Genomic DNA, 14,130 nt, shown 5'->3' on the forward strand with positions numbered 1-14,130 from the left:
TAAAAGCTTGCATAAATAGATGGATTATGCATCTGCGTCAGTCATTATAGCTCTCATTCTTGGGTACAGATAACACATATTTATGTTCATAGGCCTAGATATCATATTGACAGCCATAGCAGCTTCAATTCAATAAGAGGGGAATGGGATGGTCAGCTCGTACTATACACCTACTTCCAGCCCACTTGTAATGCAGATGTGCATAGGATTCCTACTTGTGCCAGTTGAATCAAATAGCATTAGGTATAAATTTAGCAAAGTTTATAAGGGACCTTTTAGCACCTCCACCAAGTACTATGCATCCTTCAAAAGACACTATCACTGAGCAAATCAGTCATAATAGTTTTGGTACTTGATATTATAATTAGTCTCTCTACCGTCAAGTGGGTGGTCTCGGGTAGGAACAGATTAGGGGCATTATTCTGAGCTCTCACACTGTCTACTTCTAATTGGACAGTATCAGAGAGCTCTGAATCATGCCTCTTCTTGCTCCACCGTAAGACTTATTGGGCCGGCCTTGCAAGAGTAGTCATGTGATTATTCACAAGGCTATATAAGAGTTCAGCTTTGGTCCAAAAAACAACTGTTTTTATTATACACTGGAGTCTCCTAAGATCCCTGAGTATAATAATGGGCGCCCCAGGGGAGGTGAATAGATAATGCAATCATTGTTGCTCATTTCTCCTGGGTTCTGTTACAGCATTTGGTGTGAGTCCCAATCTTCTTCCCCCAGGAGACTAGTAAGGCCTGTGATTGGGACTCAACAGTTACATGGAGTGTGTCATGTCCTAATGCCAATCACAGGCCTCAGTGGTCCCCTAGGGTCATTGATGTCATTCAAGCAATCCACAACAGATACTGAGACAAAACCCAAGATAGGTTTTCACACCTCACCTTGGGCCTCCACTTATTATATTCTGGCTCATTAAGAACTGCTTCATGCCAGAAGATTAATGGTCATCTAGATACCAAAAAGAACAAGCCACACTGCGGACAATTTTTTAAATAAAATATGGGAACTTTATTTCCTCATGGTTTCATAAGACTTCGTATAGAAAGTGCAAATGTTCCTCAGGCTGCAGACAGGGCTATGAAGTAAATATTAGGCTAGACCTATGTTTCTTTGACTTGGCATATGGCTAAACTCACTTAATAACCTACTAAATATTATTCACTTATCTAATTGCCGAGTATGAAAAGATAAACAAACATGACCATGGATGATAAGGGCAGCAATAGTGGGTCAAACACAAAGCATATGGCACATCGGCTCTTGGAGTAGCCAAGGGAAGAGACAAAGAATTTATGTAGTAATTGGGTTATTTTCTTTATTTAATTTAGAAAAACTGTTTTCATGAAGTTACATCTATGCATTGGCAATTCTGGAAACTGACTTGATAAAGCCACTCAAATATACATTTATTGGAACGCAAGACTGAAGCCATGGTCTTTGTTTGGAGAGTACAAGAGTGATCCAGGTGCACAAGCATGTGACAGCATAAATATTTACATAGGGTTATAGTGGTTAATCAAAGTACTGTTTGTAGTGCGATTACTCACACAATACTGACTGATCAAAGGCGGAAAGCATGATTTACTGTGGTCATAAACACTGGTTTTAAGCTATTTTGACTTATTTTCTTATGACACTGAAAGATATTGGAATGAATAGGTCATGACAAACACTTGGATTTATTCAATAAATGATACTGCATGCTATATGGCCAGTGTTTCAAAAGATCTGCTATGTCAGTTTTTTATTTTTAGTGTAAACAGGTCCAGATGGATAACTGACGTAAAATGTATTAGTTTTGTAACTATTATCAAGTCTCATGTTAAACAAAACAAACCTCCACCCCTTTAGAAAAAATGCCTCCTACCGCTATTACAATCTTTTTGTGAAGGTGGCAACATGCAACAGTTTTGGAAATCGCAGCATTTCTGTTGCATGCATTTTTCTGCAATGCTTGGATAGGATTTGCTAGAATCACATCTACTTTGCAGTGACCGTAAAATGCCAGGTCATTTTTTCCCCATTCATGAAACAGACACACATCTGTATATACTGTATGTGAATAAAGCATGTAGAGAATGATAACAAGCTCATGGTTATCTTCACCATTCTCTCTATTTCCTTTCTTACTGGACTCCTGCTTACTCATTCGCATTTCCTTCTCCGTAGACTTCTATTATAAGGTGTAATATGAGAGCTTTATGAGCTTCTATTCATCTTGCTCTAACAAGCTGGAATTCTGTAGAAATTTTACGGTATTTTCTGCTACATCACAATAAACCAAACAAAAAAATAAATAAATCGGAATACAGTAAAATAATGTTCACATATATGAACACACATCCTGGAGCTACTATGTCTAGTCACTTAGAAAAATCATCACTTTATGATCTTAGCGCCATACTAATTGACCTTTAGGAAACTAGACTACCCTATATCAAGCCCTATATAGGGTTTGATATAGGGCCATCATGGGCACTTGCCATTGTATGGGTAGGAATTTATTTGTGGGGTTAGGGTCAGTGGCATTTGCAGACCATGGTCAGCTGGCCTCTTTCTATTGGTAACGGATGTGAACTGTAGCACTAAGTTCCGACAAATGCGGATATCCTGATTCCTGGATGTCCATCCTTATGGCAGTAACATCATTCCAATTTTCTTTAGCTGCAATGGTGGTTTTCCAGGTGAACAGAAATAGTAGCTCTTGGATATGTGTTCATATAGGTGGGAATTATCTTACTGTATTGCATTTACTTGTTTTTTGTTTGATTTATTATGGTATCAGCATTGTCAACGGTTTTATGGCAGAATAAAAGTTGAAATGTTTTAATTTACATTGTGCACACTATAGCGCTGGTTTTAGGTTGTGAAATTGAATGCACGGGTGGACGACGATCTATCCTTTCCCTGAGTCTTGCTGGTTTTAATGATTTCTGTATCACCAAATTTGTAATCTTAATGTCGAACACCCAAAAGTCACAGAGCATTTCTAGCCATAAACACACATATTCCAAGGCTGCTGAGACTATATAACTTATTCAGGCTTTATTTTTACCATCCAGAATATGACAGGACACGGTCAATTTTAGCCAACTGAAACAGAAATAAGTAAAAATACCTATTTTCTGCTCCTCTAATGTTGCATGGATAACATTTACAAAAAAAACAATGCATTTTTTATATTGGCTCCTTCAGTCAATGTCAACACAATTTATAAGAAAAGAAAAGCTTTTTGTGTTGAAGAAAAATATTACATTCATGTGCTCAAAGAAAAGATGAATGGGTCAACAAGAACTGAATTTTAAGCAGACCAGAACAAAAGCTAAAACAAATATTATGCTGTCAGTAAAACTGTTCTAAAAATGTATGTCCACTGGTGATGTAACTAGTCATTTTAGGGCAATTCAACCTGCGTTTAACCATTGCTAATAAGTCATATGGTATCCTCGTGGACTAGTACAACTTCTTGCAAGAAATAGTGGGGGAATTTACAATTCTGACATTGAAGGCAAATTTTAGACTCATTTAGATAGATCTAGTTTTAGATAATTTTTAGACACGTTTGCCAGTGAGGGCATGGTTTAGGGAGTGTTCACACTACCGATGGTGTCCGCTCAGCAGTGTCCTTGTCTATTGTCCGTACAAGATTTTAGCAACAGACACTAGCTGGTCCATTTGCAATTTCCATTCATTTCAATGGGATTTTATCTTGGGTCCGTTTGTACCCGTTTACAACCGTGTTTTTTTCAAGTAGACAAAAAAATCCTACATGTAGGACTTTTCTGTCTGCTGTTTTTAACATTGAGGTCTATGGGCAATGGACATATAACGGACAATAACTGATAGCCATCAGTTACTGTCCGTTTGTGTCCGTTATGATAGGTGTCCATTTTTTTATTTTTTTCTTAAACAGACACCTTCTGAGCAGACACCAATGGTATTGCGAACCCTACATTACATGATAAAAGGCTTAAGATACAACAAAGTGCCCCTTGAATGTGCCATTACTCTAAAGTAAAATTCTAATTAAGCCAACTAATAGATGTATAAGACATACTAGCTTCAAACTAGCATTGCTTATCTGCTGATGGACCAGAACAACAGACAGGCGGATCACTGAAATAGCACTGAGTGCAGAGGATGAAAGAGCTGTGCCTGCAGGATTTTAGGAGACTTCAATGCAAATATGAATGTAGCCTTATTATACAAAACCAGCTACTATGATAAATTTGGTTGATTTTAAGATCGGCATGTTTTCATTTGCACTACCTATTAGTAAATGCTGACTACCATGTTTAGCTGATAGTAACTGACAACTATGGCTCATGCACTTGGGCATACTATGGCACTATAATAAGGTATGCATTGCAGTCTATGAGGCCCTATTATATCATTGAATGCTCTGATTTTATAAGGAAAGGGTATGCAAATAAGTTTTCCTTGATGGAAAAAGGGGGCCTGTGACTCTAGTTTCACTTACTGGAAGGTAGCTTTCTATAAATCAATGTTTTAATTTCTAGATGCCTTTTGACATGACTTGGGGAATAAACCAATCAAAAAGTATCTTCCAAAAGGAAAACACACCCATCTGAAGACAGCTGGTTCGGGTTGATTGAATAACTTTATTCTTGCCCCTCATCAATGTAGTGCACAGTACTGGTTGTCTAGGTGAGAGGCTATTGAGTTGATATTGGTTGGCTATGTGCAAGGGTTTGTCTACCATGTTTCTCCGAAAATAAGCCCTAACATGATTTTTCAGAATTTTTGGAGTATGCTTGAAATAAAAGCCCTACTCTGAAAATAAACCCTACCTTCATTAAGAATAAGTGTCCAGACAACTACACATGTAAAAAAAGTAAATGAAACACAGCAGAACAGATACAGCAGATCCTTCATCAATGAAAGCAGACACCCCAAAAAGAATTGCATCCCCAAAAGAATCACACATTGACTTTAAGGGAGCTATCTGCACAAGATGGCACTAGTGGGAGAGATCTCCACAACAATAAGGGTTGACTACCGGTAGTGCTGGATTCTCACACACAGATCAGGTAGTCCTGCTTGCATGAATACATTGTGGCAGCCTGTGATCACCAGGGGGAGACAACTACTACACTGGGCTGCAGTGGAACGCTGCTGCAATGGCAAAGGGCCTGAGACAGGAGTGACACAGATCTGTGTGTGAGAGCCCATCCACTATTAATACTTGCCAACTCTAAATTGTTTTGGGTGTAAGGGGGTCTGGTGACTGGATTGTTGTTCATGGAAAAAAATAAGACATCCCCTGAAAATAAGCCCTAACTTATCTTTTAGAGCAAAAAAATAATATAAGACCCTGCCTTATTTTTGGAGAAACATGGTTGTTAAAGAGATTAAGAAGACTTTTGGCTATGTGTGGATTCTGGGAAAGGATATGCAAATAAGTCTTCCTTGATGGAAAAGCAAACTATGCCTTTTGCACCACCTACCAGAAGGTAGCTCCAAGGAGACATATTCTGACGTATTCTGACATATTCTGAATAATTTGAAATTATTGGTGGCACGCACCATGTACTTGGTATTTTGCTGCTATACCCATAGAGCCTTACAGTGATGCCTCTTATTAAATAAAGCTTCTGTTCTAAATAAATATGGAAATGTAATGAAGTCCAGTAATTCCATTGAGAAGTAAAATATTGTAGTGTAATTATTCCCGTACAAGTATATAAACAGTGATATACACATCTGAACTGGTTGAATTCTTATACACAAATTTCTAAAGATAAGAAAATAATTGATTTTTTATTACTCTTCAAGGTATTATGTGCAGGCTCTAGCTCAGATAGATGAAATGCCAGCAAATGACTAAAACAATAAAGAAAATTGCAAGACTACAGATTTTTAATAACACTGCCAAAGAAAAATACTTGGCATCAGCAATGAAGAACGGGTTACAACTGTGATACTGTGAGTCACATTAATGTAATTGAGAAACACAGCTTTGCTTTCAGTATAGTTGTGCCAGCCATTATCATTACTGCAAAACCAGGCTACTACTGTAATAATGAATATATTCCCAGTCTGTAGCTGCTTAGACTCTGTTCCCTTTGACTACATCTATAGTATATTAATGACATTTGGTAAAGTTTAACCAGTTTAAGGCTAAGGCCCCGTGTTACCGAAACGCTGCATGTTTTGTTGCATATTTTTGCTGCGCTTTATTTGAGCCAACAGAAGGCTACAGAAGGAATGGCAATATCTTCTCTCTTCTGCTCAATCTGCAAAAAAAGGCAGTTTTTCTGCAACTTGGGGCTTGAGCCCCCCCCCCCCCCATAGAGGGACGCAGCGAAAATGTGTTGCAGGAAAAACTGTGACGAATACGCATTGCAGTTTTTCCTGCAGTAATTTTCACAGAAAGTCTGCAGAGTTTTCCTCTGTGGACTTTCTGCTTCCATTATACCTATACGGAAACTGCCAGCGTTTCCGTAGCACAACGTAGTCGCCGATGGTGGAAGAATCTGTATGACAGTGACTAGCAAACATATATGGTCCCCTAACATAAAACATAACCTTTATTAAGATGTATTATAAAAGAATCCAGATAATACCGAAAACAAGTACACACTTGGCTGTATTGCGAGCAGAGCACGGTATACAATTATGTATAGTACTCACAACAAATATATAACCCATAGTTAGTGTCTCATAGCATGGGTCAGTTGTGGTCTGACATGCTGTTCCCACACCACTCATAGTTCTTCTGTGTAAGATAGTGAGTAGCACCACTGACAGGGACGGCTACCACAGCTTTAATTAATGACCATACAAGTGATAGTATCAGGACCACTCAAAGTACCAAACCAAAGTATATCCTGTACAAAATCTTCACTTAATGTAGAGATCAGGAAAGGCTGTTATAGCATAGTCCATTCATCCATTTTTCCAGCAGGTAAACTAGTGCAAATGTTTGTAATTAAAGCACAATTTTCTGTTGTTTCCTGCTAACTAGTGAATTATTTTTGGTGCTAAGCCCCAATGAATAGCAATAAGACAGCCAGAGCTACTTTAGAGAAAGAAAAGAAAAGGGGCTGCAGTGATGGGAGGGGAAGTTTCCAGCCGAGTATGCCCAAAAGGCCTAGAAGCATCACATCTCATCATTAATGTCCATCAAATGCATTGGGCAGTCATCCAATCCTTTAAACACAATGGTGTAATGGGAACAAGATGAAGTCCACCATGTAGCGTAGAAAGATTTGTTGGCACAGGGCTGCTTTATCTGAAGAATTAGATTTCACTATTTGTCCTATCCCAATGAAGAAAACGTGCTGTGATCTTATAAGATGATATACAAACGGTGGAGGCCAATCTGCTGGTCTGAGCCAAGATTTCTACTATTAACTTATTAAATGTTAGTTTAAAAAAAACAAAAACAAAACAAAACACGAAACTCCAAAATTTACACATGGTCATGTGTCTTTATCAATCTGATTCGATAGTGTTCAGATGTTCCTACATAAAAAACTAGAAGGCTTAGTGACAGTTCCCACTGTACTAGAAGTGAGAGGCACAACAAGCAGATAGTGATGGTCTTCTGGTGGAACTGGAGGCCACTCAGTCTGAACAGAAACTTTATCTTGACAGATGAGTACTTACTAATGAAATTTACTGATTTATCAATTTTATAAGGGAAAACTTGACATAGTGATTTAGTGGTTATTGCTGCTGCCTTGTAGTTTTAGGTTCCTGGATGTGAATGCTACTAAAGCCAATATCTACAAAGAATATATAAATTTTCCCCGTGTTTTATTGGGTTACCTCCAGGTGTACCACTTTACTCCTATACTCTGTCAGGACCGTCCTTCTGTACAAGCAGTGCCAGTAGCGCTGTACTGTTTGAGCGGGGAGGAACGCCTCCTCCCTCTGCTCGCAGTGCTTGTCCATAGTTGAGTATTATCACGAGGGGAGGGGGGCGTTCCTCGACGCTCACACTGTACAGCGCTATAGGCGATGCTGTGGAGAAGGACGGTCCTGACAGAGTGTCAGAAACGCCTTTCTGACTGTGAAGCGCTACGGGACCGGGACCGTAAGCTCTTCACCCAGGGGACAGATCGGGAAAACCGACAGTGCGCTGAATTCAGCACACTGTTGGCTTTCCAGCAGTATATAGAACTGCCTGTGCCCCAAACCATGAAAGGTCCTCTTTAAGTACAAATTAAATTTCCATCCATTTTCATGTAGCTATATACTGTATACAATGTGGATGTGAACTAATTGTAAGTGTAATGTGCCAGTGATGTGGTTTTGTCCCTGGTGCAAAGTTTTTCATAATGCTAAAGTACCAAAAGGTGGCCCTAGAGCAAATTTTCCTTTTTTCATCAAGGAGAACTTATTTTCCCAAAATGTCTAGCAGGCCATGTGTGCTCTATAAGTCCCTGTACACCGAAAGGCCATTTGCAAATTCAGTCTCTTGGAGAAGACACAGGAGAAGACACCTGGAGACACTGGAGAAGACACCTCTTCTGAATCTCCTATTAATCTGTATCTAAAAGTTAATCACCTGTAATTTGCATATTGTACTTCTAGTATTAAAGCCAACCATACACTTCAGATAGCATACATTTTAGATATCTTGGTGACTCCCCCTGTACACATGCACTTCATATCTCCAGCATGTGACAGAATTATAAGATGTGGGCCATTTGCTTTACTGCAGCTGTATATTAAAGGGTTTGGCCACTTTCGGCTAATATTGAGAAACAAATGTTATCGTTTATATAATAAAAAGTTATACAATTTTCCAATATACTTTCTGTATCAATTCCTCATGATTTCTAGATTTTTCTTTGCTTTTACTCTTTCTGCTTATTTCCAAGAAAAACCCGGTCCATGGTCATGTGATGAGCACACAGGTGTACAGCACGTTATAGTCACAGCACAGTAATCAGACACCTGCCTGGTAATCAGCTGTGTACCTGTGTGCTCATCACATGACCATGGACTGTATATCACATGACCATGGGCTATACATCACATGACCATGGTCTGTATATCATATGACCATGGACTAATTTTAATGCACTGGAAGTAACAGAATGAATGACAGCAAGCAGAAATCTAGAAATCTGTGAGGAATTGATAAAGAAAGTATATTGGAAACTTGTATAACTTTTTATTCTTGGTCTGAAAGTGGCCAACCCCTTAAATCAGTGTGGTAGCAGATGACTGGCATCTTATAACCATGCGTGCCACATGGGAAAACAGAGAAGTCTGATTCTCCAGCCCATGACCTCCACTAATAAATGACAAACACATCTGCTATGTGCCTCTCTATTACGTTTTTCAATTATTTTAATTATTTCATTATTTCCAAACTAATAAGATTATATTGGCCATAAACATTAGATTTTTTAAAGAGGCGTTTGAGCTACATGAAGGGACTGAAGGATCTGAACATTTATGTTGTATCTGTCTGGCCTCTTACTCTTACTTTTTCATGAAGATAAGCAGCACCAAAAGAAGTTTGTCAGCTTCTTATCCCCAGATGGTTTTTCCTTACTACTAGACAATGCCTCAAAATGTTTCCTAAAATATAAAGTGAGGGCGGGTTCACACCTGCGCCCGGTCTCCATTTTGCAGGTTTCCGTTTCTTGCCCAAGAAACTGGACAGGAGACAGAAACCGGCAGTCAGTTTTCAAACCCATTCATTTGCAAAGTGACACTGAATGCCGGGTTTCTGTCTTCTGCCAACAGAAAACTGAAACCTGCAAAACGGAGATCCGGGGCTGGTGTGAACCTGCCTTTAGAAGCATTTGTTCTATGATCTATTTGCTAGTACAAGAGCTGATTCTAAGGCTAGGTTCACATGGTGTTCAGTACTCTGCTTGGACTTCCCAGAAGGAGTATACATATGGATTTCTAAATAACTACATTTTTATACCTGATTTATATAAGTCCATATTTATACCTGAACAGATCCATTCACTTTAAGGATACAAATGGATCCATTTGACAACTACACCATTTTGTGAATTAAATGGATAGCACGTAAACCAGAGCTTCAAGTTTAATGTTTGGACTTTGTTTTCCCTACAAATGAAAATGGATCCATCTAGGTAAACATTTGAATGCAGTTACTGGCAAACTGAAGTGTATAGCCCTGATGCAAATTCCTAGTATTGGACTAAATGTCATGTGAAATTACCCTAAGCCCATATTCACACAAGTCACCAGAACGTTACATATTTTTTAAACCAAGTTTTTATTATAAAGTGTGCCTCCAGTTATAAATAACTTAAATAAATAGTGCATGTGAAACATGGTAATACATCTTAGGGCTCGTTCACATCTGCGTTGTGCTTTCCGTAATGCAGGTTTCCGTTTCCTGCATAAAACAGAGCAGGAGACGGAAACCTGCAGGAGTCTTTCTCACCCATTCATTTGAATGGGTGAGAAAGCTGTCCGGCCGTGAGAGGCGGTGAGCGTTTTGCACTCTCCGCCGCGAAACCGGGTTTTATAATCTGGACACAGAGTCGGACATGCAGTACTCTGTGTCCGGATTAAAAAATCCGGTTTCGCGGCGGAGAGCATAAAACGCTCACCGCCGCTCACGGCCGGACCCGGTCTGTGCTTTACGTCTTCTGGCATGCAGAAGATGGAAAGCACAGAACGGAAAGTAGAACGCAGGTGTGAACCTAGCGTCATTAGGAATATCTCTTTCTTTCACCACTTCTTAAGCTGTTCTCTTGCTCCTTATCTTCAATCTAACTTTTTTTTTTTACATTTTTTTCCTCTCAGTACTCAGCCTCATATCCCAGATCTGTATGGAGTGGTGCAGTGTGAGTCTGCTATGGCGGTTAATTGATTTATTGTCTCAACCTGTCCACTTACAGCCTCTTATCTACAAGCTTAGCAGTAAGCTCACACGCAGTTTTTGGTCAGGGCTGTATTCGCCTGAGCAAAAAGACGGCTCCCATTGAGGGCTTCTGGAAAAAAAAGAAGCGACATGCTCATTCTTCAGGCCGAGTCGCCTCGTGATTTGGCCTGAAGACACTCCCTCCTCCTGACTAGGCCCATTCATTCATGTAATAGCAGCAAATATTTTCCAGCAGCTTCCTCTTTTCCCCTCCCCTCTTCATAGACCAGTGGTTCTTAACCTTGTTTGAGGTACTGAACCCACCAGTTTCATATGCACATTCACTGAACCCTTCTTTAGTGATAAATCAAATATGATTTATTTCCAAATTCAAGACATATGGTATATGTTTTTTTACTGGTACACAAAATGAACCGTGCATATGGCCTAGGGTTCAATCGAACCCTGGTTAAGAACCACTGTCATAGACTAATATGTAGAAAGTAACTCAGTTGAAAAGAAACCATTTCTTTAATAAGATATTACTTATATTTCACTTACATTGCTTATATTTCTTATATACTTACCCAAACTTCCTTTATGCAAAATAGTTTAAAACTCAAGGTATGCTTTAAACAGATCTTTTAAAAATATTTTTCCAAATGTTCCATTCACTGCAATTTTCCCTCTGCCCACTAAGCTTAATAATAGGTTGACAATTCTCTAGGGGTTTTCTTTAAAGCAGTGACCTCATTTACATCACTAATAACACAGACAGGATATAATAAGACCACAGACCCATCATTATATCCATTACTGACAATACATAATATAACAGCTTATCTACTCCCCTCCCTGGACAGAACATGTCCAGAAAACTCAGCCACAGACCTCAGTGAATTGGTTCCAGACTAATGTTGCCCTTGGCTACGACTATGATGTAAAGTGTATCATTAAATGCTGTTAACAGAGCAGATTTCGTATAGAGAAAATAGTATAAAAAAAAATCTACAATCAGAAAATAAAAACAGATTAGAAAAGTCACATTTTAAAACCTAAATAAAAACATTGTGGATGCAGTTCTTTTACTGAAATGAATAAGGATGTAACTAGGGAGAATGTATTCATATTTCATTCATTCCAAAAATGAATGTATAAAGCCCCTGCATCAGTTTTCGGTCAGAAAAATGGCACAAAGTTTGCAAATAAATTGCGAATCTTTGATTTTTTTTCCACTTTTATGATAAAAGGGGCGGGCTTTGTAGGAGGAAAGGGCCCAACTGTAGCCTGACCTACAATTTATACTGAAAACTGGGCCACAGATGATGTGGATGTGAATTTCTGGCACATGGGCTACCAAATCTTGTACCAAATCTTTAAGGCTGAAACGAAGAAATGGTACTTTTTTGTTACAGATTTTACAGCATTTTTTTGAGCCATAGCCAAGACTAAATTGAGCAGAAGGTAGAAGTATGAATATTTCCTATATATTTCCCATTCCTTCAGTAGCTATTCTTGGCTTTGGCTCATAAAACCGCAGCAAAATCTGCAACATAACAAGCTGCATATACACAACATGGGACCTCAGCCTTAAAAGACTTTATAAATTCAGAGCATCCTACTACAAAAGACATTTAACTAGGGCTGGTGAATGAAATATCAGTCATAGTAAGTCTGTATCTACATATAGGAATTCAAAATACGGCCAGTGTACTGAAATGCATAAAAATGCAGAGAAAATTTGCTCCTAAGACTATGAAAATCCTGTACTTATTAAAATAATGCACAAATAACGCAATTAACTATTTAAAAGATGCCTTTAGTGTGAATCAACAATTTTCATAGTCATGAAAATACAGAAAACTCTTTGGATGAGAAGGTGTGGCCAAACTTTTGGTCTGTACTGTATATATACAAATTCCTGATATGTTTTGTACGAGACGTATTTTCTAATAATGTGATACCAGAAGACTGGGGGGCAGAGTATAGGCCATGACACATAACATCCCTTTCTTTCACTCTAATAAAAGTCTATGATTGCTAACAAGTAAATGGCATTATGGGTCACTTCCTTCCTCCTTCACCAATATCTTCAAACCCCTAAGAGTACAGGACATTCATGGTATTTTAACCTTTAGCGCTAGGATGACCATAATCTGTCAGTATCAATTCTGCATCATCAGGCCTTAATGAGGAATAATAGCAGTCAGTAACACTCAGTAAGCTCCCATAGAGAGACCTATCTGTTCCCACACACTCATGGCAGATGTGATTTCTCTTGTCTTTGGTCAAAATGGACAATGCACGAACCTCCCCCACTGTGTCAGAACACAGGAAGCTGCCAATATATGTTACTCTTGTGTTGTTTGTTATTTCTGTCAAGCTGGCACATACTGTACTGTACATATCACAAAAATATAATATATTATCAGCTACCTAAGAGAACAGTGTCCACATAATACTTTGGGAAATGTTTGCATCATTGCTGCATCATGTAACAAAGATCAGGTCTGCTTTAATTTTGCACATAATAAAAAAATTTGAATTATTTTCCTCATATGAGAAAAAAATATTCTCAGAAATATACCAGTTCTATAAATATTTAAATCATGTGGGAATGTTTATGAGCTTATTGGGTGTGATCTGCTGTGGAAAAGTATAAGCAATAATTTGCACGAGTCTTTTTATATCCATGTGGTATATGTATACTAGTCAGGGGTGTAACTTAAGAGGGTGCAGTATCATCAGGCCCAGAAGCCTTAGGGGGCCCATAAGCACTGGCATCAGTATTGAGATTGCAGCTTCCATCTGTCCCATAAACCAAGGAGACCCACAGATTACCTTAACCACACTAAGGTTGATTAAACTCCTTAGCACCCGTAAACATCCCTATCAAGAATTCACTCTAGGGATGAGTTAGGGGGCCCCGGACAAAATACTGCATCGGGGCCCACAAGACTTTAGTTATGCCTCTGATCATAGTCTAAAACAAGTACAATACTGCATGTACACTGACCCAGTATTTAAAAAAAAATGGTTTCAGCTACCAAAGCTATCTTATGCATCAAGACAAAGTCAGATGTTGTTAAAATTCGTCACCAGTTGATCATTTGGGGCCGAGTTTTTCGCATCGATAATACAGATCTGGAAAACCATCTATGTTGGATCAATATTAGATCTGTATTGTATGGACTAAGACAACAGAGGGATGTATTTTGGGCCATACTGAAGACTACTTGCAAACAAAAGAATCCAATACGGAGTAAATATTCAGCTAATACTTACA

The 14,130-nt window shown here is 38.7% G+C and overlaps 1 protein-coding gene across 2 annotated transcripts in view; it reads right to left on the reverse strand.

Moving 5' to 3' along the window:
• The window catches only part of PCSK5 (proprotein convertase subtilisin/kexin type 5), a 371,370-nt gene that overhangs the window by 210,677 nt on the left and 146,563 nt on the right, over positions 1-14,130 (reverse strand). The gene's annotated exons all lie outside the window — the stretch shown is intronic.

This window comes from Leptodactylus fuscus, chromosome 1 (genome assembly GCF_031893055.1).
Source record: "Leptodactylus fuscus isolate aLepFus1 chromosome 1, aLepFus1.hap2, whole genome shotgun sequence".
Classification (NCBI taxonomy): Eukaryota; Metazoa; Chordata; class Amphibia; order Anura; family Leptodactylidae; genus Leptodactylus; species Leptodactylus fuscus.